The sequence below is a fragment of the Geotrypetes seraphini genome, chromosome 8 (genome assembly GCF_902459505.1).
Source record: "Geotrypetes seraphini chromosome 8, aGeoSer1.1, whole genome shotgun sequence".
Lineage (NCBI taxonomy): Eukaryota > Metazoa > Chordata > Amphibia > Gymnophiona > Dermophiidae > Geotrypetes > Geotrypetes seraphini.
This window is the reverse complement of record NC_047091.1, coordinates 84,112,422-84,138,325: the sequence shown is the minus strand read 5'-3', so window position 1 is coordinate 84,138,325 and position 25,904 is coordinate 84,112,422. Positions and strand designations below refer to the sequence as shown.

Here is a 25,904-nt window from a genome sequence, read left to right as displayed (position 1 = left end):
GTGCTCCGGCGGCTCTCCTGCTGCCCTCTCCTGCTGCCTTCTTCATGCTCCCCCATGAAAAACCGTATTCGCGGTTTTTTGAGATTCTCGGGGGTTCCTGGAACGGAACCCCCATGAATATCGGGGGAGTACTGTGTACATGCTTAGGTGTGAGTACTTACACCAGCATTAAAGCTAAAGTAAGTATAGCATGTGTGCCTAAGTTCTAGTGAAACACATGTAATTTATAGTTATATCTGTGAATGTGCACCCCTCCCAGTCCACCCATGTGCATGCCTCCCTATAAAATACACTCTGTCACAGATATGTGCATACAAGGGCATGCTGAAAAGTTCTCAGCCCAACCTAGAAGGGAATGATTTGGAGCCATGAAACATACAAGTTATTTCACATATTTACCTCACCCCTAAGTTCAACACACTTGGCACATAATGTCTGAAGTTTCTGTAACCTTTCCAAAAAAAATACTCTGATTTCTGGTCACTGAAATACTGCTCCGCTGCTGCAATCGCCTCCAAATCACTCAAAAATTGTTGCACTTTCAAATTCTTTCTAAGGTTTGGAAACAGAAAATAGAGCAAGATCTGGTGAGTAGGGTGGATGATCTTTGCACTGAAGCCCCAACTGCATCAAAACATCCATCGCTTTGCTAGCCTTGTGAACACATGCCTTGTCTTGCAAAAAGAGAACTCCTTTCTACAGCTTCCTCTCCTTTTCTTTGTTCAATCCCTCCTTTAATTGGCACAGCAAGTTACAATAATAATCTGCATTAACTGTTTGGCCCTTTGGAAGATAGTCAGTCATTACAACACCTTCTGATCTCAAAACACTGGCCATGACCTTTCCTGCTGACTTTTGGGTCTTGAATTTCCTTGACCTTGGAGATCCTGAGTGCTATCATTGCATGGACTGTTTTGTCTCAGGATCTTAGTGGTGTTTCATCAATAGTAACTAGTCATTCCAAAACGTTGACACCAGCTCGCTGAAAAGGCTGCAAAATTAACTTTGAATTCTCCATTCGACATCATTTCTCGTCAGCATTCAAACATTTGAGCACCTACTTGACTGACAGCTTCTGCATGCCCAGCTGCTTGTGGATTATATACCATACATGTTCCCTGGATATCGGTAGTGTCTCAGCATTTGTTTTAGCCAATATTCACCTATCTGCTGTATTTATGGTCTTGAAATCTCCACATTGAAAGTTTGCACACCACTTCGTCACTGTGGAGTAAGGTGGGCATTTGCCACTCAGTCTTTGCATCATATATTCATGGATTGCCTTTGGAGGTTTGTTCTGCAGGAATAAGAACTTCATGACGGCTCGGAGTTCCATACTTGAAAATGCCACACTTTTTGTTGACATGGTTCAATGATCTGAAACAATGTCAGGACATTGCATTATGATTTTGCAAATTGTTACTTTGCAAAATAAAATCTAATCTAATCCTTAGGTTTGTATACCGCATCATCTCCACGTTCGTAGAGCTTGACGCGGTTTACAGTAGGAGAAATAGGAAGGAACTATAACAGAGGGTTAGAGGTAGAAGTGTGAAGAAAATTTAGAGGACTTGGGATGCCAAGATATAAGAGTTTCGTTGATTCATAAGTATGAGTTCTCGGAATATATTTACAGCACATTGCACTTTATTGTATTTTGCACCTTATTGCATTCATAAGGCAGATTCTTGGGAGTCTACGTAGTCTTAGGTTAAATTCTTTCCTTGGTGTGAATGTTTGACCTTGATTTTCTTAGCAGTTTATTCATTTGCATGGTTTGCACATTCAGGACTAAATGATGTATGAGGCAGTGCTTATTTAGACTTATGTCTGGTGCTGGTCACCCATGAGTTGCTACCTGAGCTCAAAAATCCCTCGTTTATATTCCGAGAGCTCATACTGATGTCCGTTAATTTATACTATTTTAAACAGGTTTCTATTCTTTCAAGGCCAAACATTCTCCCTGAGGATTCATTCAGTTTAGCCAGCTATAGATTACATAAAATTATGTTATACAAAAGTAAATTTTTACAATTTCTTGTTATACTTTCAGGCTAATGCAATTAATTCTTAGCCTAATTCTTAACATAGGCCTATAGCTCACGTTATACCTTCCTGGATATAGTATGGGCATGTCCAGGCTTCCATTCAGGGCAGGTTGCATAACGTCCATGGAAATGATGCAGTCTGAGCTTGCATGGGCATGCTTGTACATAGGCTTGATGGATGCTGCCTGAAAAGGCTATGTAAAAGCAGTTTGCATACAGGAATTTGGTTCCAGGACAGAAAAATGTGGTACATGAACAACTTGTTGACCCGACATAGATATTTTTGCCTCCTCTTCACATAAAACTTGGACTGATGAAAAATTTTGTAAAAGCGATGAACAAAGAAGGTAGATGTTTCCATGAATAACTGACACCAAGATTAAGGAAGGCATTTTTGTTGGACCACTGATCAGACATCAATGACGAGAGATTTGAAGATCTGTTAGTCAGCTAGAGAAAATTGCCTGGAAAGCATTCAAGGATGTTGTTGAGAATTTTCTTGGCAGTTACAGAGCACCAAATATATTCAGCTGGTTGACAAACTTCTTAGAGCATATAAAACCATGAAGTGTAAATATGTCACTGAAGATACACTTTCTACATTCACACTTGGACTTCTTCCCCACAAATCTTGGTGCAGTCAGTGACGAACATGGTGAAATGTTTTACCAGGACATTACCACTATGGAAAAAGATATCAGGGCAACTGGAATCCATCAATGCTGGCTGACCATTGTTGGACACCTCAACGAGATGCACTGGACACTGAGTACAAACGAAAATCATCAGGAAAACACTTTTAGTCATGGCGAACTATCACAGCATATCAGAAACATTGTGCATTAAAACATGTTATGGTCAATTAAAGATACCAACTTGTTTCTCAAAATTCCTACGTGATACAATAGGTGGGAAATTATATTTGTGTTTATTTTGGAGGGGGAGAGGGTCTATCATAATCACCAGTTTGTTTTAAGGAAGCAAAACTTTTGGAAAAATTTGTTGTCTAGTTTTCTCTTCATTTTATTTGATCTGGTTTTTTTTTATGTGTGTATCTTCACTGTCATTTGGCAGATCAGTGTCTTATTTCTTTATTTATGGAATAGCACATATCTGGCTTGTGCATGTGAATGTTTGTACGTATATGCTAGTCTTCTAAATCTTCATATACATAATGGATGCATAAATATTACCACCTAATTTATAGAATTAGAGGATAATTATATCATTGGATGCTTACTAAAAGCACTATATAGGTAAATTTTTTTAAGGGGCACCACCAGAAAAAAAGCACTAAATTCCATTGACACGATATTCAGCTGGTGGCAGGCAGCACTTTGCCCGCTGTCAGGGTTCAACCCAAATGTTCAGTGCCAGGCCATTTCTAGTGACTGGCATTGAATATCCAGTTTCATTTTTGGCAGTAGCAATTTAACTGGTTAAACCAATATTCAATGCTAACTGGTTAGATACCTAGTGGTTAAAAATAGGCCTGTTATTTATGAGGTTAGCTGGTTTGGTGCTGGATAGCCACGCTTATCGGCTATCAAGTTTCAAGTTTAATATGTATTTGATTGATCGCTTTGTCATTCTTCAAAGCGATTTACAAGAAATTAAAATTACAGTAAAAAAGATATATAAAATAAATAAAGACTGACGGGACATAAACAATTTGACAAAAACTGGAAACAAAAGGATAGGTCGGGGAAGAAATTACAATATATAATTAAAGAGTGGGATACAAAAATGGAAAACACATAAGGAAAGGGTTAATAAATTGAAGATGATTAAAATGAGATTGTGGACAGAAGAAAAGGTTAGTACTAAGACTTATTAAAATTCTTTAAAAAGAAAAAAAATTTTTTCGTTGAGGTTAAATTGTGAAGGCATCATTAAAAAGGAAAGTTTTCAGTTTAGTTTTGAATTTTTCTAAAGTGATTTCTTCTCGTAAATAACTAGGGAGAGAATTCCAGGTTTGAGGTACAGCTTTACATTACATTAGTGATTTTTATTCCGCTTGTACCTTGCGGTTCAAAGCGGATTACATAAGAAGAGAACTGGACATTTCCAGGATGGTACATGACAATAGAGAATACAGTTTGAGGATAGAGACTTAATAACAGAATGATAGTAAAGACTTTGTGGTGCGGTACAGCTAGTTAGTGGCTAGTTGCTTACTGCAGTAGGAGATTGTAGATTATCTTCCTCTGAATATCTGCAGCTAGGTGTTAAAGCGTTGTTTAACTGTCCAGGAGCCGTTCCTGGCTGCTTAGTATTGAATATCGACTAGTTTGATGCTAATTGGTATAATAAAAAGACACATAATCAAGTATGTACTGTTATAGAATATGGTTAGAAGTTAGAATTAAGATATTATGTTTGTTACGTCCAACACTCCCCCCCCCATTCATCTCACAGTTATTTTCAAAGAGGAAAATCATCAGGATTTCCTGCTTGAAAATACATTATGTGAGAAGGATGTTCTTGTGCTGAAAATGACAAAAAATGAACAGTTATTTTCCAAACTGAAGCATCCAAAATATGAATGCCAAAAAAGTAGGCATAAAAACATCTGTCTGTACTGAAATGGCCACACAAATGTCCCTGCAGAGCAGAGGGGTAGCCTGGTGGTCAGTCTAGTGGACTTTAAGAAATGGTAACGAAGTTCAAATCCCACATTAACCCTCTAGGCACAGAAAGAAATCCTGCTATACCTAAATATACACTGCTACAATAGCCATCAAGCTTGCAGATGTCTTCTATATATAGGTACAATAAGTATTTTGTATTTGGAGGACTCATAATTTCCACCAAAATAACTAGTTATAGTGGGAGCTGGAACACTTTGTTTGCAGTCCATGGCACTGACCATTAGGCTACTCTTGGGAGTTCTAGTTGCTCTGTTGAGTATACCCATAATAGTTGATGCTTTCTTAGCACCTGATATCCCCTTTCAGTTTTACTTCTTAAGGGGGTGGGAGACGGACAGCATCAACTGAGGAATTATGGAGGGGTCTTTCCTTAATCCAGTAGTCTTCATTGCAAGGCCCATGAGCCGATGGTGATCCTCTGAGACCTCTGGGATGGCCCGCAGTGCCTATCCAGAATTTAATCCCTCCCCCCCCCACCCCCGGCAGGATACAGCACTTTTCTACCCTTTTATTTTCTAGCACTGCACTCTTTGGGCCACAAGTGAAGTAACGTGCTGCCTTTGGTAGCCCCGGAAGCTTTCCCTTTGCTACAGCTTCCTGTTCCTGTGGTAGGAAGCTGTAGTAAAGGGAAAGCTTCTGGAGCTGCTGAAGGCAGCATGTTTACTTCACTCACGCCTCCTGTGGCCAAAAGAATGGAGCGTTAGAGAAAAATAGGGTAAAAAAGTACTGCATTCCGCCGGGGGAGGGAGAGGGTACTACGGAGATGATGGACTGTAGAGGTGGGCAGAAAGGTTAAGAAGATGCCAGACCTCTGCAGGAAGAAAGAAGGGAAGGGAAGGATAGTGATGCCAGATCACAGGAGGAGGAAGGGAAGGAAAGAGATATGCAGAGCAGGAATGGAAGAGAAGGAGGGGAGAGAGATATGCCAGACTGCAAGGAGAAAACCAGACCACAGGAAGGGGAGAAAGGAAGGAGGAATATGGCCCTCTCTTAAAAATTAGCGAAGACCAGTGTCTTTATCCTTCCAGTGGCCAGCTGATCAATCAGATTACTTCTTTGTTATTTGGACATGATTGAAAAAGGTCTAAATATGAAAGTCCTTCTTTTTTGTCTTGGATGCTTCTTTCTGCTCCAGTATGCTGAAATACATCCTAATTTTGGGCCCTCTCTAGTCCCGCCCAAAACATATGTCCAACACCCTCTTGCTAGTTGGACAAACTCAATGCAAAATGTCAAAATTCTGCCTTTTTGAGACATCTAATCATCTGTGTGTGTGTGTGGCGGGGGGGGGGGGGGGGGAGGAGGGAGTGAGAGATACCAAGTAACATAGTAAATGACGTCCTTCAAGTCTCTTAACAGTCACACTCATTATGAAATCATGATTAAACCAACAATAAATGTGATGTAAAATATTTGAGAATTGTTTTTCTTAGGCATTTCTGGGACATAGACAATAGGAGTCTGCCCAGCACTATCCTTAGGTTTCAATTACTGGAGTTGCTGTCGAAGCCCTCTCCAGCCTGATCCAAATTGGATTGGAGGGTCAGGGTTCTCATACCCACCCACATTGGGCTCAGGCTTCCCAAAATTGAGTGTTTGGCTGTGCCACTGGTTTGTGTTCTTGGGAGCTTCCTGGCTGCTTCCCGCCTGAGATCTACCGTATTTTCGCGGATATAACGCGCACCATTGTAAAACGCGCACAGGGGTATAGCGCGCAGAAATCACGATGATATGTACAAAAACTTTTCTATACCGCGCTCAGGCATATAACGCGCATGCTGCCCGACTCTCCTTTCGCCCGCCCTGACTTTCCGTGCGCTGTCCCGACTCTCCGTTCACCCCCCCTGACTTCCGTGCACTGCCCTGACTTTCCGTGCGCTGTCCCGACTCTCCGTTCACCCCCCCTGACTTTCCGTGCACTGTCCTCCCTTGAAGTCCTGTCCCCCCTTGAAGGTCTGTCCCCATCCTGAAAGCCTGATGCCCCCCCCGACGTCCGATACATCCCCCCCCCCGGCAGGACCACTCGCACCCTCACCCCGAAGGACCGCCGACTCCCCAACAATATCGGGCCAGGAGGGAGCCCAAACCCTCCTGGCCACGGCGACCCCCTAACCCCACCCCGCACTACATTACGGGCAGGAGGGATCCCAGGCCCTCCTGCCCTCGACGCAAACCCCCTCCCCCCAACGACCGCCCCCCCCCCAAGAACCTCCGCCCGTCCCCCAGCCGACCCGCGACCCCCCTGGCCGACCCCCACGACACCCCCACCCGCCTTCCCCGTACCTTTGTGTAGTTGGGCCAGAAGGGAGCCCAAACCCTCCTGGCCACGGCGACCCCCTAACCCCACCCCGCACTACATTACGGGCAGGAGGGATCCCAGGCCCTCCTGCCCTCGACGCAAACCCCCCTCCCCCCCAGCCGACCCGCGACCCCCCTGGCCGACCCCCACGACCCCCCCACCCCCCTTCCCCGTACCTTTGGAAGTTGGCCGGACAGACGGGAGCCAAACCCGCCTGTCCGGCAGGCAGCCAACGAAGGAATGAGGCCGGATTGGCCCATCCGTCCTAAAGCTCCGCCTACTGGTGGGGCCTAAGGCGCGTGGGCCAATCAGAATAGGCCCTGGAGCCTTAGGTCCCACCTGGGGGCGCGGCCTGAGGCACATGGTCGGGTTTGGCCCATGTGCCTCAGGCCGCGCCCCCAGGTGGGACCTAAGGCTCCAGGGCCTATTCTGATTGGCCCACGCGCCTTAGGCCCCACCAGTAGGCGGAGCTTTAGGACGGATGGGCCAATCCGGCCTCATTCCTTCGTTGGCTGCCTGCCGGACAGGCGGGTTTGGCTCCCGTCTGTCCGGCCAACTTCCAAAGGTACGGGGAAGGGGGGTGGGGGGGTCGTGGGGGTCGGCCAGGGGGGTCGCGGGTCGGCTGGGGGGGAGGGGGGTTTGCGTCGAGGGCAGGAGGGCCTGGGATCCCTCCTGCCCGTAATGTAGTGCGGGGTGGGGTTAGGGGGTCGCCGTGGCCAGGAGGGTTTGGGCTCCCTTCTGGCCCAACTACACAAAGGTACGGGGAAGGCGGGTGGGGGTGTCGTGGGGGTCGGCCAGGGGGGTCGCGGGTCGGCTGGGGGACGGGCGGAGGTTCTTGGGGGGGGGCGGTCGTTGGGGGGAGGGGGTTTGCGTCGAGGGCAGGAGGGCCTGGGATCCCTCCTGCCCGTAATGTAGTGCGGGGTGGGGTTAGGGGGTCGCCGTGGCCAGGAGGGTTTGGGCTCCCTCCTGGCCCGATATTGTTGGGGAGTCGGCGGTCCTTCGGGGTGAGGGTGCGAGTGGTCCTGCCGGGGGGGGGATGTATCGGACGTCGGGGAGTCGGCCGGGCAAGAGGGCTTGGGCTCCCTCTTGCTCCGATCGTGGATGCGGGTGCGGGTGGGAGCGCGTGCGAGCGGTCGTTCGGGGTGGGGGTGCGAGCGGTCCTGCTGGGGGGGTGAATCGGGCGTCGGGCGGGGTGGGAACTATGTTTAAAAACTTTTCTATACCGCGCTCAGGCATATAACGCGCGAGGGGTATGCGCGGTACGTAAAATCACGTATAACGCGCGCGTTATATCCGCGAAAATACGGTAAATGGCCACAGTCTTGCGAAAGTCAGGGCCGTAGCAAGCTATGTGCGAGCAGTGCAGCCACACTGGATGCAAGTGAAGTAGGGAGCTCCAAACTTGTGTTTTATCCATCACCTTTCCTGCTTGGCTGGGAGCTCTAGAAAGCGAATTGCATGCGGTGCATTTCCAGCTCAAGATGGCCCTCCTATATTGTTTGTATATTAGGAGTAGCCTAATGGTTAGAGCAAAAGTCTGAGAATCAAGTGTATTATCCTCTAGTTGTGATACAATTACATTACAATTTAATTACAATTAAATGTATGAGATGTTATAATCATGGTCAGATATTTCAATTTACACCAACACTTTCCCCAAGCTTCCTGCTGCAGACTTTCTGTCTCTCATCTCTCTGATTTCTCTGCAGCTCATAGGCTCTGTACATTGGTTTATCCCTTGAGTAGCTCACAGCATTTCTTTTCTGCCTCTCCCATGTCAATGCTCCAAATTTATTATTTTTTCCTTCCTGTCATATAAGGAAGTCAGGTTAAAATCCTGCTGGGTTTTTTTGTGGTCTTAGGAAAGACTCCGAATCCTCCACTGCCTCGGGTACAAATAAAATTATAAATAGCCTTCTGCAGTCAGGGAAATACCTATTGTACCTGAATGTAACTTGCTTTGAGCTACTATCGCACTATAGGCAGCACTGTACAGGCTTATATCAAAGTCAGGAAATGGATCTGTTTCTTGCAATCTTGTGGGGAGCTGGGTAATATTTGTGAAAATGACCCTCTGTATGCCTATATTCTATAACAGTATATATGTGTCTTTTTAGTATGCCATCAAACTCGCTGATATTTAAAATTACCCAGCCAGGAATGGCTCCTGGCCAGTTAAACAGCATTTTAGCACCTAACCACAGGGAATGTGTGGTGCAGTGGTTAGAGTCACAGCCTCAGCGCCCTGAGGTTGTGGGCTCAAATCCCCTGCTGCTCCTTGTGACCCTGGGCTAGTCACTTAATCCCTCATTTCCCCAGGTACATTAGAAAGAGTGTGAGCCCACTGGGACAGATAGGAAAAAATGCTTGAGTAGCTGAATGTAAGCCATATAAGCTATAAGTGGTATATAAATATTCAGAGGAAGATAACCTGCTGTATATAGTTGTAGCTAGTGACTAGCTGGTCAAAACTGTGTTTGGCAGTTACAATAGGCCAAATAGCAGACCTATTTTTAGCTGCTAAGCATTTATTTTATTGCATTTAATAATAATAATAATAATTTATTTTTTTGTATACCGCTATACCAAAAGTTCAAAGCGGTTCACAACAAAGTAAAAAATATATCCAATCAATATATATAAAATACATTAAAACAATTAAAAACACATCAATTGAAAGTTAAAAGCAGAAGTAAACTGTGCCACAACTAAGATGTAAACACGTCAAACAGGCTAATCTGATTAGCTTTTTTGACTGGGTTACCAGACAACTGGACGCCGGAGAGTCACTGGACGTGGTATACTTGGACTTCAGTAAAGCATTTGATAGCGTCCCTCATCAAAGATTACTGAACAAGCTGAAATCGATGGGATTAGGAGACATTCTAACTACATGGGTTGGGGATTGGCTGAGCGGTAGACTTCAGAAGGTGGTGGTAAACGGTACCCCATCCAAAGCATCGGACGTGATCAGTGGAGTGCCGCAGGGATCGGTCCTGGGTCCGATTCTATTCAATTTATTCATAAGAGATATGACTAAAGGACTTAGAGGAAGGGTATCACTGTTCGCCGACGATACCAAACTTTGTAACATAGTAGGCAGTGGCTTATTACCTGATAATATGACACACGACCTACTGCTGCTGGAACAATGGTCAAAAACTTGGCAGCTAGGCTTCAATGCTAAAAAATGCAAGATAATGCACTTGGGCAGGAGAAACCCACGGAGAACTTATGTACTAAATGGTGAGACCTTGGTTAGAACTACGACGGAACGCGATCTAGGAGTAATCATTAGCGAGGATATGAAGGTTGCCAATCAAGTGGAGAAGGCTTCCTCCAGGGCAAGACAAATGATGGGGTGTATCCGTAGAGGTTTCGTCAGCAGGAGACCTGAGGTTATGATGCCGTTGTACAGAGCCATGGTGAGGCCTCACTTGGAGTACTGTGTTCAGTTTTGGAGCCCACACTACCGAAAGGACGTGCTGAGGATCGAGTCGGTTCAGCGAACGGCCACCAGGATGGTCATGGGGCTCAAGGATCTCACGTATGAAGAAAAACTAAAGAAGTTGCGGCTGTACTCACTTGAGGAAAGAAGAGAACGGGGAGATATGATTGAAACGTATAAGTACATCACGGGACGCATCGAGTCAGAAGATGATATCTTCTGGCTCATGGGACCCTCAACCACCAGAGGGCATCCGCTGAAAATCAGGGGAGGGAAGTTTCATAGCGATCCCAGGAAGTACTTCTTCACCGAAAGAGTGGTGGATCATTGGAACAGACTCCCACCCCAGGTGATAAAGGCCAGTAGCGTAACGGATTTTAAGAAAAAATGGGATACTCACATGGGATCTTTAAGGGAGTAAATTCAGGGGAGGGATACTTGGAATGGGCAGACTTGGTGGGCTATAGCCCTTTTCTGCCGCTTTTTCTATGTTTCTATGTTTCTATGTCTTTAGTGATTTTCTAAAGTCAGAATAAGAAGTAGCCTCTAGTATAGGTTTTCCAAGCCATGTGCTCAATTTAGTATTTATACTTCTTATAACCTAAGTAGTTTACATTCAGGTACTCAAGTATTTCTCCTTATTTGTCCCATTGGGCTCACAATCTAACATACCTGGGGCAATAGAATGTTAAGTGACTTGCCCATGGTCACAAGAGGCTTGAACCTGCAACCTCAGGGTGCTGAGACTACAGCCCTAACCACTAGGGCACTCCTCCACTCCACTTAATTGGTTAGCGCTGAATATTGGCTTAACCAGTTAAATGAGATTAGCTACTGTCAGCAACAGATCAATGGACCTTTGATGTGACCCAGTATAGGACATATCATCAGGGAAGGATTAATTCTTTGATGGCTCCTAGGCACATAAGTACACTGGGCCCCCTAGCCCTGCCCCACCCAATAAAATGATCACTATATTTCCATTTTCTATTTCTAAACATCAACACAGCTACAATACTACTTTATCCTAAAGCAAAAAAAAAATAAAAAATAGAATTTTTTCTACCTTTGTCATATGGTTTCTGCTTTCCTCATCTTCTTGTCATTCTTTTTCTTCCATCCACTGTCTGTCCCTTCCAGAAACTGTCTGTCTCCCCCTGCCATCTCTCCTCTTGCCCCCCCCTTTGGTCTGGCATCCATCATCTTCCCTCTGTTCCCTCATGGTCTGGCATCTCTCTCCTTCCCTCCCCCCTGTGGTTTTTAGCATCTCTCTCTTCTCTTCTCATTTCCTCCACTCAGATCTAATATGTCTCCTTGCCCGTTCTCTGGCATCTCTCTCTCTCTCCTCTCTCTTCCCTTCCCTTTTCTTCTCTGGTCTTCCTCTATTTTCTGCCTCCGTCAAAATTAAATTCTTTCTTACTATTCAGTCCTCAGTTTCCCTCTTTTCACTGTGTCTACCCACAGCAAGCCACCCCTTTCATTCACCCCTTTACTATCTCACTAACTGTATCTTCTTCCCCCCATCCAGCATATCTCCTTTTACTTTATCTCCTCCTTCCATCCAGTATGTTTTCTCTTTCTCCACTACCATTCAGCATTTGCTCTCTCTCTCAACTGACATCCGTCTGCCCTCTTCTCTCTCTCCCTTCTCCCCACTTCCATTATCTGACCCCTTCTCTCTCTCTCTGGCCCTCCCCCCCACTTCTATCATCATCATCTGTCCCCTTCTCTCAATCTCTCCCTTCTCCCCACTTCCATCATCATCATCTGCCCTCTTCTTTCAGTCTATCCCTTCTCCCCACTTCCATCATCATCATCTGCCCCTTTCTCTCAATCTCTTCCTCCACTCCAGGCCCATCTCCCTCCCATCCCCTCACATTTCTTTCTGATTTTTTTTTCAAATGGTGACAAGTAAGATTGGCAATGGGCCCCCCTCTGGCATCAATGGTACTTAAGATCGGCAACGGCCCTACCGTCTCCCTTCACCTCGCTTGCTTTTTTTTTCCAAACGACAACGGCCCCCCCCCCCCCCCCAGAACTTAAGATTAGCAACTCGTATGAGTTCTAAAAACAGCTATTGCGGTTTTATAAAAGTAATAGTCTAAGTAGTTTACATTCAGGTACTCATGCATGTTCCTGATTCTGGTCTGGTTCTACGAACCTCACTATTTTTTGGGCAGGATTATAAGATTTTGGGATTGCTGATGCAGAAAAATCAAATCCATTCCTTCACCATCTGCCTTTCTATCTCAGCACCTTTTTTTCCACCAACCCTTTTCTCCCCTGCTTATTTCAATACGCCTCCTCTCGCCTTCCTGTCTCAGTTTCTCTTCTAGTGCAGCATGTGAACAACACTTTATACTCATATTTTCTGAGATCTGTGATGCCCAGCTACCTCTTCCTCAAGGTTTCTTTTTCTCAGACTGAAGTCTGGTGCTGGAAGAGGCTGTGATGCTGGGATCCCTTAGTCCCCATTGGCACAAGGAACAGGCCCTGAGAAAATACAGGAATGAAGGCACGTCCACAGGCTAGAGAAGAGTGGGAAGAAGGATAGATTTAGTCATTCTTTGTAAAAGCTGACTATTCTCTCGCTTTCTTTTTTTTTTAAGATGGTAAGCTTATTTCTCCTTTTCCCTATAATCTATATACAGTATATATAAAATGAACAGTTACCATCTTGCAAGGAAGATTAACCTAGATGGAGATGGAGCAAGCAAATCACTTGAATCTGTAACTTGTTTTCAGCTCAGATTTGAAAAATTCAGGAATTTAAATATAAAACCCACTAAAACATAGAAATAGCTGTAGTGAGACACCAGTTTAAATGTAGGGCAGATCAGGGCCAGGCATTAATATTTGTTCCTTTTGAATAAAAGCTTTGTTTGCCAAAACTGATCCATAACTTCTTGTTTGTAGTTCACACCCCTTTCCTGTCTGGCCAGTGCCGCATGTAATAGGAGGAGAGTGGGGGGGGTGTGAGGAGGAGGATGTGCCATGCACAGGAAGGCACACTCCACAAACTGTCATTCTAAGAGCTTTTTCTGTTAAAGTAATGAGACTGAGACTGGACTGCTGTTTAAGGTAATAGAGTACCAAGGACCTTGGTTTTTCACTTATCATTATTTATTCTCTTGAATTTATACAATGTTTTCAATGTGGTTTATGTTTCATGGTTTATTTAGCCTAATATACCCCCTCCTTTACAAAGCTGCACAAGCTTTTTTTAGTGCTGGCTGCGGCGGTAACAGCTAAGATGCTCATAGAAATTCTGTGAATATCGGAGCTGTTACCGCGGTAGCTGGCGCTAAAAAAAGCTAGCACAGCTTTGTAAAGGAGGGGAGATAGTGCCTTCTGAAATACAGTAGAGTCTCAATTATATGATCTTCGCTAATGTGACCATCTAGCACAGGGGTGGGCAACTCCGGTCTGCGAGGGCCGGAATCCAGTCGGGTTTTCAGGATTTGCCCAATAAATATGCATGAGATCTATTTGCATGCACAGCTTCCAATGCATATTCATTGAGGAAATCCTGAATACCTGACTGGTTTCCAGCCCTCGAGGACTGGAGTTGCCCACCCCTGATCTAGAATATCCAACAGACCCCCTCCCCCCCAGTGATATCATTGTTTTGCCGTTAAGAAGTGCACAGATTCTCTTCTTGTTTTTTGGCTTCACATGTTGCAAGAAAGCCATATTTATGAGTTGAGACCATACTTTTCCAGTATGTACAGCAATGTTTAGACCTGGGTCCCCACTTTTGCAGTGCAGGAACCTTTTTTCCATGCATTTTTTAAGGGGTTACCATTGTTTTTTATTTTTAGCTTTTTATTTTTTTTATTCAGTTTTTATAATCATTCAAGCTTACACTTATTTAATGAAAATACTCCAAGGAAAAAGATTTAACAAATAATCAAATCAGAAATATAAGAAAATTCCAAATTACAATTGAAGTACAATCAACACCATTTCAGGGAAAGAAGTGGTAGAAAGAAGTGGCAATGACAAAAAATGAAAACAGGTGAAATTTCCCATTAAGCAAAGTAAAAATAAAGGAAATCTATTCCGGAGCAGTATAAGTAAGCAATCTTTCAGTACTATGACAGATTACTTCATATCAGACACCAAAATTGGTGAAGACATAACTATAGGAACCAATGGAGACCTAGCTTCCAGAAAAGATTTTAGGTGTATTGCATCCATAAATGCATAATTCTTAGTATCAATCTTTATAATTTGTGTGGATTTGCAGGAAAAAAAAGTCTGTCCCAGGGCAATAGCTTGGAATTTAAGGGCCAAAAACACCTTTCTTCTTCCTTGTGTAGCCTTAGATAGGTCAGAAAAAACAAGTATTTTGTATACAAAAACTCTCTGATCATTACATCGAAAATACAAATGTAGAACCCAAACTAAACTAAACTAAACTTTAAGTTTATATATCGCATCATCTCCACGGATGTTGTGGAGCTCGGCACGGTTTACAAAAACTTAAAATATAGGAAGAGAAGGAAAAAAAAGGTTTACATGAACTTATATATAGAAGAGAAGAGTAAGGGGGGATAAAATTACATTTTAGTGAAAAGCCAGGTTTTCAGTTGCTTGCAGAATAATTGGAGGGAGCCCAGGTTCCACAGCGGGGTAGTAAGGTCGTTCCAAAGACCTGTGATTCTGAAGAGAAGGGATTTTCCCAGTTTGCCTGCATAGCGAATACCGTGTAGAGAGGGGAAGGATAATTTATACCTTTGGGCGGGTCTGGTAGAGTCAGGACTCGAGGAGTTATAAGATAGTGGGATTAAGGGAGGAAGGATGCCGTGAATGATCTTAAAAGCCAGACAGGAGCATTTGAAATGGATTCTGGAAATCACTGGGAGCCAGTGAAGTTTGGCTAGGAGTGGGAAGACATGGTCAGACTTGCGTTTTGCAAAGATCAACTTGGCTGCAGTATTCTGGATTAGCTGGAGTCTTTGAAGACTTTTTTTGATAGGCTTAAGTAGATGGCATTGCAGTAGTCTAATTTGGAGAGGATGATGGATTGGACAAGGATGGTGAAATGTTGTTGGCGAAAATAGGATTTTACTTTCCTCAGCATGTGGAGACTGAAAAAGCATGATTTAGCCAAGGAGTTGAGGTGGTCATTGAGGGAGAGAGAAGAATTGATAATAATGCCAAGGACCTTGCTTGAGAACTCAAGCTGCAGTGCAGCGCCTGAGGGTAGTACGAAGAGGGTGGGCAGGTATTCTAATTTTGGGCCGAGCCAGAGTAATTATGTTTTTGATTCATTCAATTTCATTTGTACCGAGAAGGATCAGGAATGGTGTCTCATTATGCAAGCTGTAATGTTCTCGTGGAGGTTGGTGAGGAAGAAATTCTGGCAAAAAACATTAAAAAGGGGGACAAATCCTTCTTCAGGTATATTAGTGACAGAAAAAGGAACACAGGCGGGATAGTACGCCTTAGAAGACCGGACGGAAGTTACGTGGAAGCAGATTCCGATAAAGCCGAACTACTGAATGAATACTTCTGCTCAGTCTTCACCTGTGAGGCACCGGGACACGGTCCCCAGTTGAAGGCAACACAAAGCACAGAAGACCCGTTTCAGAATTTTGAGTTCACACCAGGTGAAGTTTACAGTGAACTGGCAAGACTCAAGGTGAACAAAGCCATGGGACCAGACAATTTGCACCCAAGAATGCTCAGAGAATTGAGCGATGTCCTGGCGAAACCGTTGGCTGAGCTATTCAATCTCTCCCTAAGTAAGGGGAAAGTTCCCCTGGACTGGAAATTAGCTAATGTCGTTCCTCTGCATAAAAAGGGTTGCAGGGCAGAGGCTGCGAATTATAGACCGATGAGTCTCACATCAATAGTGTGCAAACTCATGGAAACACTAATTAAAAGCAAATTGGACACCATCTTGAATGAAGGGAATCTTCGGGATCCCAGTCAGCATGGATTCACCAAGGGTAGGTCCTGCCAATCCAATCTCATCAGCTTCTTTGACTGGGTAACAAGAAAGTTGGACTTGGGAGAGTCTTTGGACGTCGTGTATCTGGACTTCAGGAAAGCTTTTGACAGTGTCCCACACCGCAGGCTGCTAAGCAAGATGGAATCGATGGGGTTAGGAGAGACACTAACTGCATGGGTCAATGATTGGCTGAGTGGCAGACTTCAGAGGGTGGTGGTTAATGGTACCCTCTCTAAAACATCGGAGGTGACCAGTGGAGTGCCGCAGGGCTCGGTCCTGGGTCCACTCCTTTTCAACATATTCATAGGGGATCTAACTCAAGGGCTTCAAGGTAAAATAACACTATTCGCCGATGACGCCAAACTATGTAATATAGTAAGTGAATGCAGTTTACAGAATTATATGGCGCAGGACCTGCTTACATTGGAAAGTTGGTCCTCAACCTGGCAGCTAGGCTTCAATGATAAGAAATGTAAGGTCATGCACCTCGGAAGCGGAAATCCTTGCAGGACGTACTTCTTCAACGGAGAAACTTTAACTAGGACTTCAGCAGAACGAGATTTAGGAGTAATCATCAGTGCAGACATGAAAACTGCCAATCAAGTGGAGAAGGCTTCATCTAAGGCAAGGCAGATATTGGGTTGTATCAATAGAAGTTTCGTCAGCCGAAAGCCTGAAGTCATAATGCCGTTGTACAGGGCCATGGTGAGACCTCATCTGGAGTACTGTGTGCAATTCTGGAGGCCACATTACAGTAAAGATGTGTGCAGAATTGAATCGGTTCAACGGACGGCCACCAGGATGATCTCGGGGCTCAAGGGTCTCTCGTACGAAGAGAGACTGAACAAATTGCAGCTCTACACTCTTGAGGAACGTAGGAAGAGGGGAGACATGATCGAAACATTTAAGTACCTCACGGGACGTGTCGAAGTGGAAGATGATATTTTCTTTCTCAAGGGACCCTCGGCCACAAGAGGGCACCCGCTCAAACTCAGGGGCGGAAAATTTCATGGCGACACCAGAAAGTATTTCTTCACAGAGAGAGTGGTTGATCATTGGAACAAGCTTCCAGTGCAGGTGATCGAGGCAGACAGTGTGCCAGACTTTAAGAATAAATGGGATACCCATGTGGGATCCCTACGAGGGTCAAGATAAGGAAATTGGGTCATTAGGGCATAGACAGGGGGTGGGTAAGCAGAGTGGGCAGACTTGATGGGCTGTAGCCCTTTTCTGCCGTCATCTTCTATGTTTCTATGTTTCTATGTTCTGGTTTGTCTCAAGGAGGACATGGATGTCATCAGCATATGTGTAGATTGTTTCAAGTGGGGATAATTGGAGGAGTTTCAGGGAGGACATATAGATGTTAAAGAGAATAGGGGATAGGGGTGATCCCTGAGGGACACCTCAAGATGGTGTCCAAGGAATGGACATGGTGCCATTTGTGTTGACAGTGTAGGAGCGAGAGCGTAGGAAGTTTGAGAACCACTTTAGGACGGTGGATTCAATTCCTATCTCGGAAAGTTGATAAAGTAGTATGTCGTGGTAGACAACATCGAAAGCTGCAGAGAGATCGAATTGTAATAGGATAGCGAATTTGTTATGAGAATGTAATTGTTGCACCTTAGAAATTAAGGAAACTAGGAGGGATTCGGTGCTGAAGCTGAGTCTGAAGCCATATTGGTAGGGATGGAGGATGGAGAATCTCTCTAGGTAAGAAGAGAGCTGGGTGGTGACTATGGCCTCTAGCAGTTTAGTTAGGAGAGGGATATTTGCTATGGGGCAGTAGTTAGATGGTAAGGAAGGGTCGAGATCGGCTTTTTTCAGAAGAGGGGACAAGGCAATGTGTCCCATTTCTGTAGAGAACAGGCCTGATAGTAAAGCAGAATTTATAAGCCTGGTAAGGGAGGAGATGGCCTGTGCGGGAATGTTTTCGTAAAGGTAGGAAGGGAAAGGATCCAGGATGCAATTGCAGGATTTCAGTTTGAGACAGAGTTTAGAGATCTGGGATTCGGATACAAGTTCAAAGGCAGTCCAGGATCTATCAGCAGGGATAGGGTTGGAGTTGTTGGGAGGCAGAGAATTGTAAGAGACTGCTGGGGGGAAAGAACTCCGTAAGGTAGTAATCTTTCATTGAAAAATTTAGCTAGGTCGTTTGCGAATGGGGGGGAAAGGGGAAAGGTGGAGTCCTGTCATGCTTGATACTACTTCAGCAAAGGTCTCCAGAAATTCTGTCAAATTAAGAATTCCTGGTGGCTCTCCTTCATTAGCCACTCTAACAGGCTGATTCACTTTATCCACATAGGACTCCTTTTACTAAGCTGCGTTAGAGCTTTAACGCGCGGAATAGCGCACGCTACAATGCCACGCATGCTAGATGCTAACGCCAGCATTGAGCTAGCGTTAGTTCTAGCCACGTAGCGCGGGGCTAGCATGCGTTAATCTGCGTGTGCTAAAAACGCTAGCGCCCCTTAGTAAAAGGAGCCCATAGTATGCGCTAGTTATTAGGGGTAGATTTTCCAAAGGAATGTTCAAACCTTTCTTTAGTATCTCCATAATTGACAAAGGCGATTTAGGAAAATTCAAAATTTCCTAGTGCCTCCAGTTTAATGATGATATTCATATTGTTTTTAATCATTCCTCTTTGAGACATCTTCAGATCTGTAATGGTTTTTTCAAATTCTTTAAGCCTTTTATCTTGCCCACCAATGATTGATCTTGCACCTTTACTTGGGTTTGAAGAGGTATAGCACCTTCTAGAAACTTACCAGTCTTTTTGTGCAAGGCCTTTTCCATAGTTCCTAAAGCAGTCCAAACTTCTTGTAGTGTTACTGACCACATACCTCTCGCGGTGGAAAAATCTTCCAGGACAGATTATATTTTACTTGGTGTCTCCAACAGTTCACCCATAAGAACATAAGAAGTGCCATCTCCGGAACAGACCCTAGGTTCATCAAGTCCGGCGATCCGCACACGCGGAGGCCCCGCCAGGTATACCCTGGCATAGTATTAGTCCCCATATCACTCTAAGCTTCTCATAAGAGATGTGCATCTAGCTTGCCCTTACCTATTTCACCTTAAGCCACTCATAAGGAGGTGTACATCTAACTTACCCTTAAACCCTAGAACGGTGGATTCCGCAATTACCTCTTCTGGGAGAGCATTCCAGGTTTCCACCACTCGTTGCTTGAAGCAGAACTTCCTGATATTTGTCCTGAACCTGTCCCCCCTTAGCTTTAGTCCATGTCCTCTTGTCCTTGTCACATTGGACATTGTAAATAGTTTTTTATCCTGCTCTATTTGGTCGATTCCTTTCAGTATTTTGAAAGTCTCGATCATATCCCCTCGCAGTCTCCTCTTCTCAAGGGAGAACAATATCAGTCTCTTAAGTCGTTCATCATATTCCAAGTTCTCCATGCCCTTTATTAGCTTCGTTGCTCGTCTCTGCACCCTCTCGAGTACTTTTAAATCCTTCTTTAGGTATGGAGACCAATGTTGGACACAGTATTTATTCCAAGTGTGGTCTGACCATCGCTCTATAAAGCGGTAGTATTACTTTCTCCAATCTACTCGTGATTTCCTTCTTTATCTTGCCTAGCATTCTATTTGCTTTTTTCGCTGCCACCGCACATTGCACCAAAGGCTTCAAGGTCCTATCGATTAATACGCCCAGGTCCCTTTCCTGTTCGGTTTTTCCCAGAGTTGCACCTGACATACTATATTGTGTTCCTTATTTTTTCTTCCTAAGTGAATGACTTTGCATTTTTCCACATTAAACTTCATCTGACATTTATCTGCCCAATTTTCCAATCGGCTCAGGTCACTCTGGAGTTCCTCGCTGTCCTTCTGCGATTTGATTGCCCGGCATAGCTTTGTGTCATCTGCGAACTTGATGATCTCACTGGATGTTCCATCCTCCAGGTCATTTATGAAGATATTAACTAAGATGGGCTTCCCTATAGTTCCTCTCCTTCACAAAGGTGAGGAAGGGACGCTCAAGCTGCAGCTGCCCTATCATCAAGGGAACTCATTGCAGCCCCTCCGGCCACTCCCAAGTCCTTCCTGGCTCACTGCTACCAGCTCTTCCAGGTCAAGGAGTTGTGTCTGTTGGACCGAGGCTTAGTGTGGTCTCAAATGTATTGGGAAAAGGCTTACCTACGCCCAGCTCCCAATTCCTCCTGTCAGTTTCTTTGCTGCTAGTCAAGGTGACAAAACCTACAATTGATTGCTGAGCCAAAGGCAAAGAAAGAGTGTCACCCAGTGGGTAGGTGTGCACTTTGCCTTTGTGCTTCAGCATGCTGACCCCACAAACTGTCTCAGCATTCTGAACAGGAACTCTGTACCAGAAACTCTGCTCAAACAGCCATCTTGCCCTTTAGGGTTTACCATTGTTTTCTGGACTACCTGACTTTTCACTCATCTGACAACAGGTTGGTCCCATTTATGGCCCTGATGCTCAAAAGCTTTCCTTGCAAATAAGATGTCCAGGCTATTGTTCATCCAGACTATCAGTACATCAATCTTTATGCCACATTCTCGACCAAAATTTTGTCCAAGTTGCAAACACCTAGAACAAGACCATTTGGACTTGGGAGGGGCCAGTATTGTGATGGACTAGCCACCCAGATGTGGCAACAGAGCAGTGGGGCATCTTACAGGGCACTGCTGTGAACTTCACAAAAAGGGTGCTACATGAACATCTCATCAGAACTCCCTTATGGGTTATGCTGAGCCCCCCAGAACACCCCCAAAACCCACTATACCCACCTGTCCATTACCCCAATAGCCCTTATGACTGTAGGTGGCACATATATGACAGTACAGTGGGGTTTGGGGGGGAGAGGGTTGGTGAGCGCAGATGTTCCACCATAAATGTAGTGGTTAGAGTGGCTTATGGGTCCTCCTTTCTATGGTTCACTTGCCCATCCCCCAGGCTATTTAAGAGATCTGTGTGCAGCTGTACTAGGTTTTCCTATACTAGGTGCTGATGTTCTGGAGACAGGTATGTATGTTATTATTCCGATCTTGGCGGGGGTGGGATGGGGTGTCAGTGAACACTGGGGGAGTGTGGGTTTTTTTTTTAACCTTGTCTTTGCAGTGGTTATCTGGTCACTTTGGATACCTTTTGGGCACTTATACCTGTTTTTACCTCGTCTAAGTGACAACGTATAAGTACTGTCCAGGAAACCTCGTAAAACCTTCATGATTATCCCTGCAGGATGACTTAAGTCTAGGTCGGCCCACATCCTGCCCTATCCACTCCTCCAGATACGCCCCTTTTAGCTCTGGGCATACAGCGGAATTCAGAGGCCTAAAAAGTGCCCGGATACGTAAAAAAAAAAAAAAATAGGTTTATTATCGACACTTGGATGACCTGTCTTTTAGGTCATCCAAATGCCGACTTGGGCAGGTTTTTAGACATGTTTAAGTTTCGATTGTCCCCTATAATTGTTGGCCACTTCCAAGACCATAGGAAAGCTTGAGTAGAGGCTTGAGTGATAAATTTGGGCAGTTTCACCTGTTTCATAGGCACAGGAATGTGGGAATGAGAAAGCTTGCTAATTACTGTCTTGCTGAAGGGATTCTCACCCTAACTTTTGGAGCTATCTTTTGAAATGCTAAGAACAAGCCTTTACAAAACCCTGGTTCCTCCTTCTCCTCCCCACACCCACCAACAAAAGATTCTGCTTCACTTACATTGCCAAGTTCCTGTAATTAGAAAAAAAGACTTTGGCTCCACTCTTGTCTAAATGTTTACAATGTAATATATACTCGTTTTACTTCAACGTTTGAGCTTGCACAAACTTTCTACTTTCACACTGCCTAGCATATGTTACGTGAACAAATCTTACTGTATGAGCTTAAATGACACATGGTCATGTTGGTATCCTGTTTCATTTCCTGGTTGTGCTTTCTGCTAGAAATCTCATGATGTTTTATGAGAAAGTGTGTGGTATTATGTGATCTCCACCAATAACAGATAGCGCTGCTATGTCCCTATTCAAGGGGATCTTAGTTACAAGGATGCAGTATAGATTGTAGGATTGTAATCAGGCTTTCCTATCTGCATACAGACTTTTAGCACTGAAACTGAAGCAGTAGTGCAAGCAGCTTCCCTCACATCTTGTGCTGGGAGGAAGTAGCATTAAGCATCAGGTCTTGTCTTAAACATAGCCAGCTTGTACTTGTAACAATAAGGTAGAAAGAATATCTTTCTATAGTTTGTCTAGGTGGGAAAGGCTGCCCTCTTAAGGAAGAACATTGTATGTGCAGTAAATCTCATTTCAAGGAATGTGAACTTTTCTAAATATTTATTTGTCAACCTGACAACATAAATGTTATCACATTTTTGAAGAAATTCACCGAAGGCACCGTACAGCAGAAATAACCTGGATATGGCAATAAGTGATTACAGCAGTTAAAAAACATTCAAATAACAGTACACACTATAACATAATATGATACTTCCAATGTCAACACAGCACACATTAAAATACTTTGATAGACAGGACAGGGGATAAGTAGTTACAGGAATTTAGAAGTTCATGGAACTTGAGAAACAATTTGCTTATGTTCTCTCAGTGTTTCCGCAGCTGCAACAAGCAAGTTCAACTGATGTTAGTCCTTGTGGCCCTGATTCTATAAAAGACGCCTAAAGTTTGGTCTGCCTAGCCGATCTAGGCACCTAACTTACCCCTCGTTTTATAAAGCTGTGCTACTATCTGCTGCTGCAGTAACTGCCCCGAAGCCCATAGGAATTTAAAGGGCTTCTGGGCTTTTGCTGCGTGGCAGCTGCTAGCATGGCTTTGTAAAAGAGAGGGTTAATTATTTAAAAGGCTTAATAGGTGCTGATAATTAAAAATGAGCACCTCGTAATTAACGTAAATTGCACTTAATTAGATGGTAGGATGTAAACTGCATTGAATCCTAGTTGAAACTTGCGGTATAGAGGAAAATGTATGGTATGGTATGGTAACCTTAAGAGTAGAGAATGATGAACTAAGTCAAAAACTGAGGATAAGTCTAGAAAGACAACCAGTGCTATCTGACCTGACTCAAGGTGATACTGAAATTCACTAAGTTAAATGGCTATTGTTTTGGTGCTGTGCCCTGTTCTGAAATCACATTGTCTTGGATGAAGATCATTAGTGGACTCGATGTGAGATTGAAGTTGGTCAAAACCAACTGATTCTAATAATTTTGCCAGAAAATGTAAGTTAGAGACTGGGCAATAATTAAGAATAGAAGGATCAGTGTTTGATTTCTTTAAACATGGTCTAACTATAGCTTCTTTTAGGTTTGATGGTATGATGCCGAACTTCAGATTGGGATGTGATAAAATGGATTATAGTAACTAAGCCAGTAGTGGGTATCTTAAGCCACTTAGAAGGGATAAGGCCCATAGAATATGTGGTCTTATAAGCGCAAAACAGAATCTTTTTAAGCAATTGGAGTGACGGAATATTGAAAGCTGACCATTTTGATCTTAAGATCTGTGCTAGTGAAGACGGGTAGGGGGGTATTTTGATATATCAGAAAGAGGATTGTAATGTTTCAATTTTTCTTACTAAGTAGTCTACCATTTCCTCTGGGTTGGTTTTAAGTGATTGGATATTTGCTTGAGGATGTTGAGTCAGTTTTGAAAAAAGTTTGAAGAGGGCACTAGTAGAGTTGGACGCTTCTTGAATCTGTTTACATAAATAGTTATTTTTTGCAAGACAGAGTTGACAAATATAAAATTGCCACATGTATTTACAATGGGTCAGGGAATCAGCTGTTTTATGTTTACATCAAATACATTCTGCTCTATGGACTTGTGTTTTATAAAGTTGGAGGCCTTGGTAAAACCAAGGTTGATGATGAGTATGTACCAACCAGAATTTATAATAACATGAGCAATGTTTGCCATTCCATGTCTTCCATGCTATGTCTGTCATACACACTTGCCTTACCATTTTGCAGAGCCATGCTTTGTAAAGCTGTTTGACACTGAATCAGAAGCCAAGAACAGGCCTCAATGACAAGAGGCAAACACACAACGGTGGAGTCATAAGGATAAGATGTCAAGTGATCAGCCAGAGGTGTATGGTTCAAAGGTCCCTTTATTGATAAATATGCCACAAAAGCTCATAGACTCAACACTGGCAGTGTTTTGGCGTCTGTGCCTTTATCAAGAGTCTGTCTTGAATGTATGACACAATACGCTCGGACACTAGGTGAAGCGATGGTAAGTTGTCAGAGGAAGCAGTGGAAAAACTAGTGTCCAAAATGAAGCCCCTTCTCTCCTTTGTACATGATTCATTTCAGCTCTGCCACCTCTCCATTTTTCTCTCTCTGTCACCACCCCCTCCCCTATTCTCATCCCATGGTCTGGCATCACTGTCTCCTTCCCTTCCCTGATTCCCTGAGATCTCTCTCCTTTCCTTTTCTTCCATCTCTCCCTCCCCCTCCATGCTCTGACATCTCCTCCTTCCTTTCCCCTTTCCTTTTCCCTTGGTCTGGCATACCTTCCTCCTTCCCTCCAAGCCCTAGCATCTCCTTTCATTCCTTCCTTTCCCTCCCTTCCTCATCTTCCTTCTTCCTCTCTTTCTCCCTCCAGTTGGGTGCAGCAATTCTCTTCCCCTCTCCCTTTCCTCCTTCTGTCACCTCGTCCCCAGTCAGCAGTGCAGCCCCTAAGCGGGTGCTCCAAGGCCTGGCATCATGAACTTCTTTGGGCAGCAGCAGCAGTATTCACAATTTGCTGCTGTTGCCGGCTTTGGGCCTTCTTCTCTGTCGGGTCCTGCCTTCATGGAAACAGAAAGTTGGTAGGACCCTTGCAGAAAGGAAGGCCCGAAGCCAGCAACAGCAGTGAATTGTAAACGTTGTTGCTGCCCGAAGAACTTAATGACGTTAGGCCTTGAAACACCCGGGGCAGACCACTTCTCAGCGCTTCTCCCCTGCCCCCCTCAGTAGCCAAAATGTTCCTTTTCAGAGGGGCCCCCAACATAGCAGCTGTTCTTACAAGCTACCAATGGCTTCCCCGATGTTTTCCCTCTGCCGCAACTTCCCATTTCTGAAAGGGCGGATCGCCGCAGAGGGAAAGCTTCGGGGCAGCTGCCGGTAATTTGTGAGAATGGCTGCCATGTTGGGGCCCCTCTGGAACATTTAGCTGTTTAAGGGAGCTGTTTAAGTTTGGACCATGGAGCCCCCTAGATCTGTGGGGCCCAGGACAGCTACCCTGGGGCCCCCTGACAATTTCTGGCCCTAGGCACGTGCCTCCTGGGCCTACCTTTTAATCCAGCCCTGGGAGAAGCACACCCATCTAATCAGGTTTTCAAGATATCCACAATGAATATGCATGAGATAGATTTGCACTGCTTAAGGGGTTTTGCAAATCTATCTCATACATATTCATTGTAGATATCCTGTAAACCTCACTGGCTACGTGTAGCTTGAGGGCTGAGTTGAAAAGCAGTAACTTAAGGGAAAGGAGAGAAGTGTCAGAAAGCAGTCCAAGGGCAGT

At 44.4% G+C, this 25,904-nt stretch overlaps 1 protein-coding gene across 12 annotated transcripts in view; it reads left to right on the top strand.

Annotated features, from left to right (window-relative positions):
• Positions 1 to 25,904, top strand: part of LOC117365296 (excitatory amino acid transporter 1-like) — a 207,744-nt gene that overhangs the window by 119,222 nt on the left and 62,618 nt on the right. For 2 of the 12 annotated variants that reach the window (XM_033955556.1, XM_033955554.1), the window contains exon 3: positions 24,365 to 24,629. The exons of 9 other annotated variants lie outside the window; for them this stretch is intronic. The gene's annotated coding sequence lies outside the window, so the exon portion shown is untranslated. Of the gene's footprint in view, positions 1 to 13,480; positions 13,528 to 24,364; positions 24,630 to 25,904 lie in introns of those variants that run through there. One more of the 12 variants, XM_033955558.1, reaches the window with a different exon arrangement.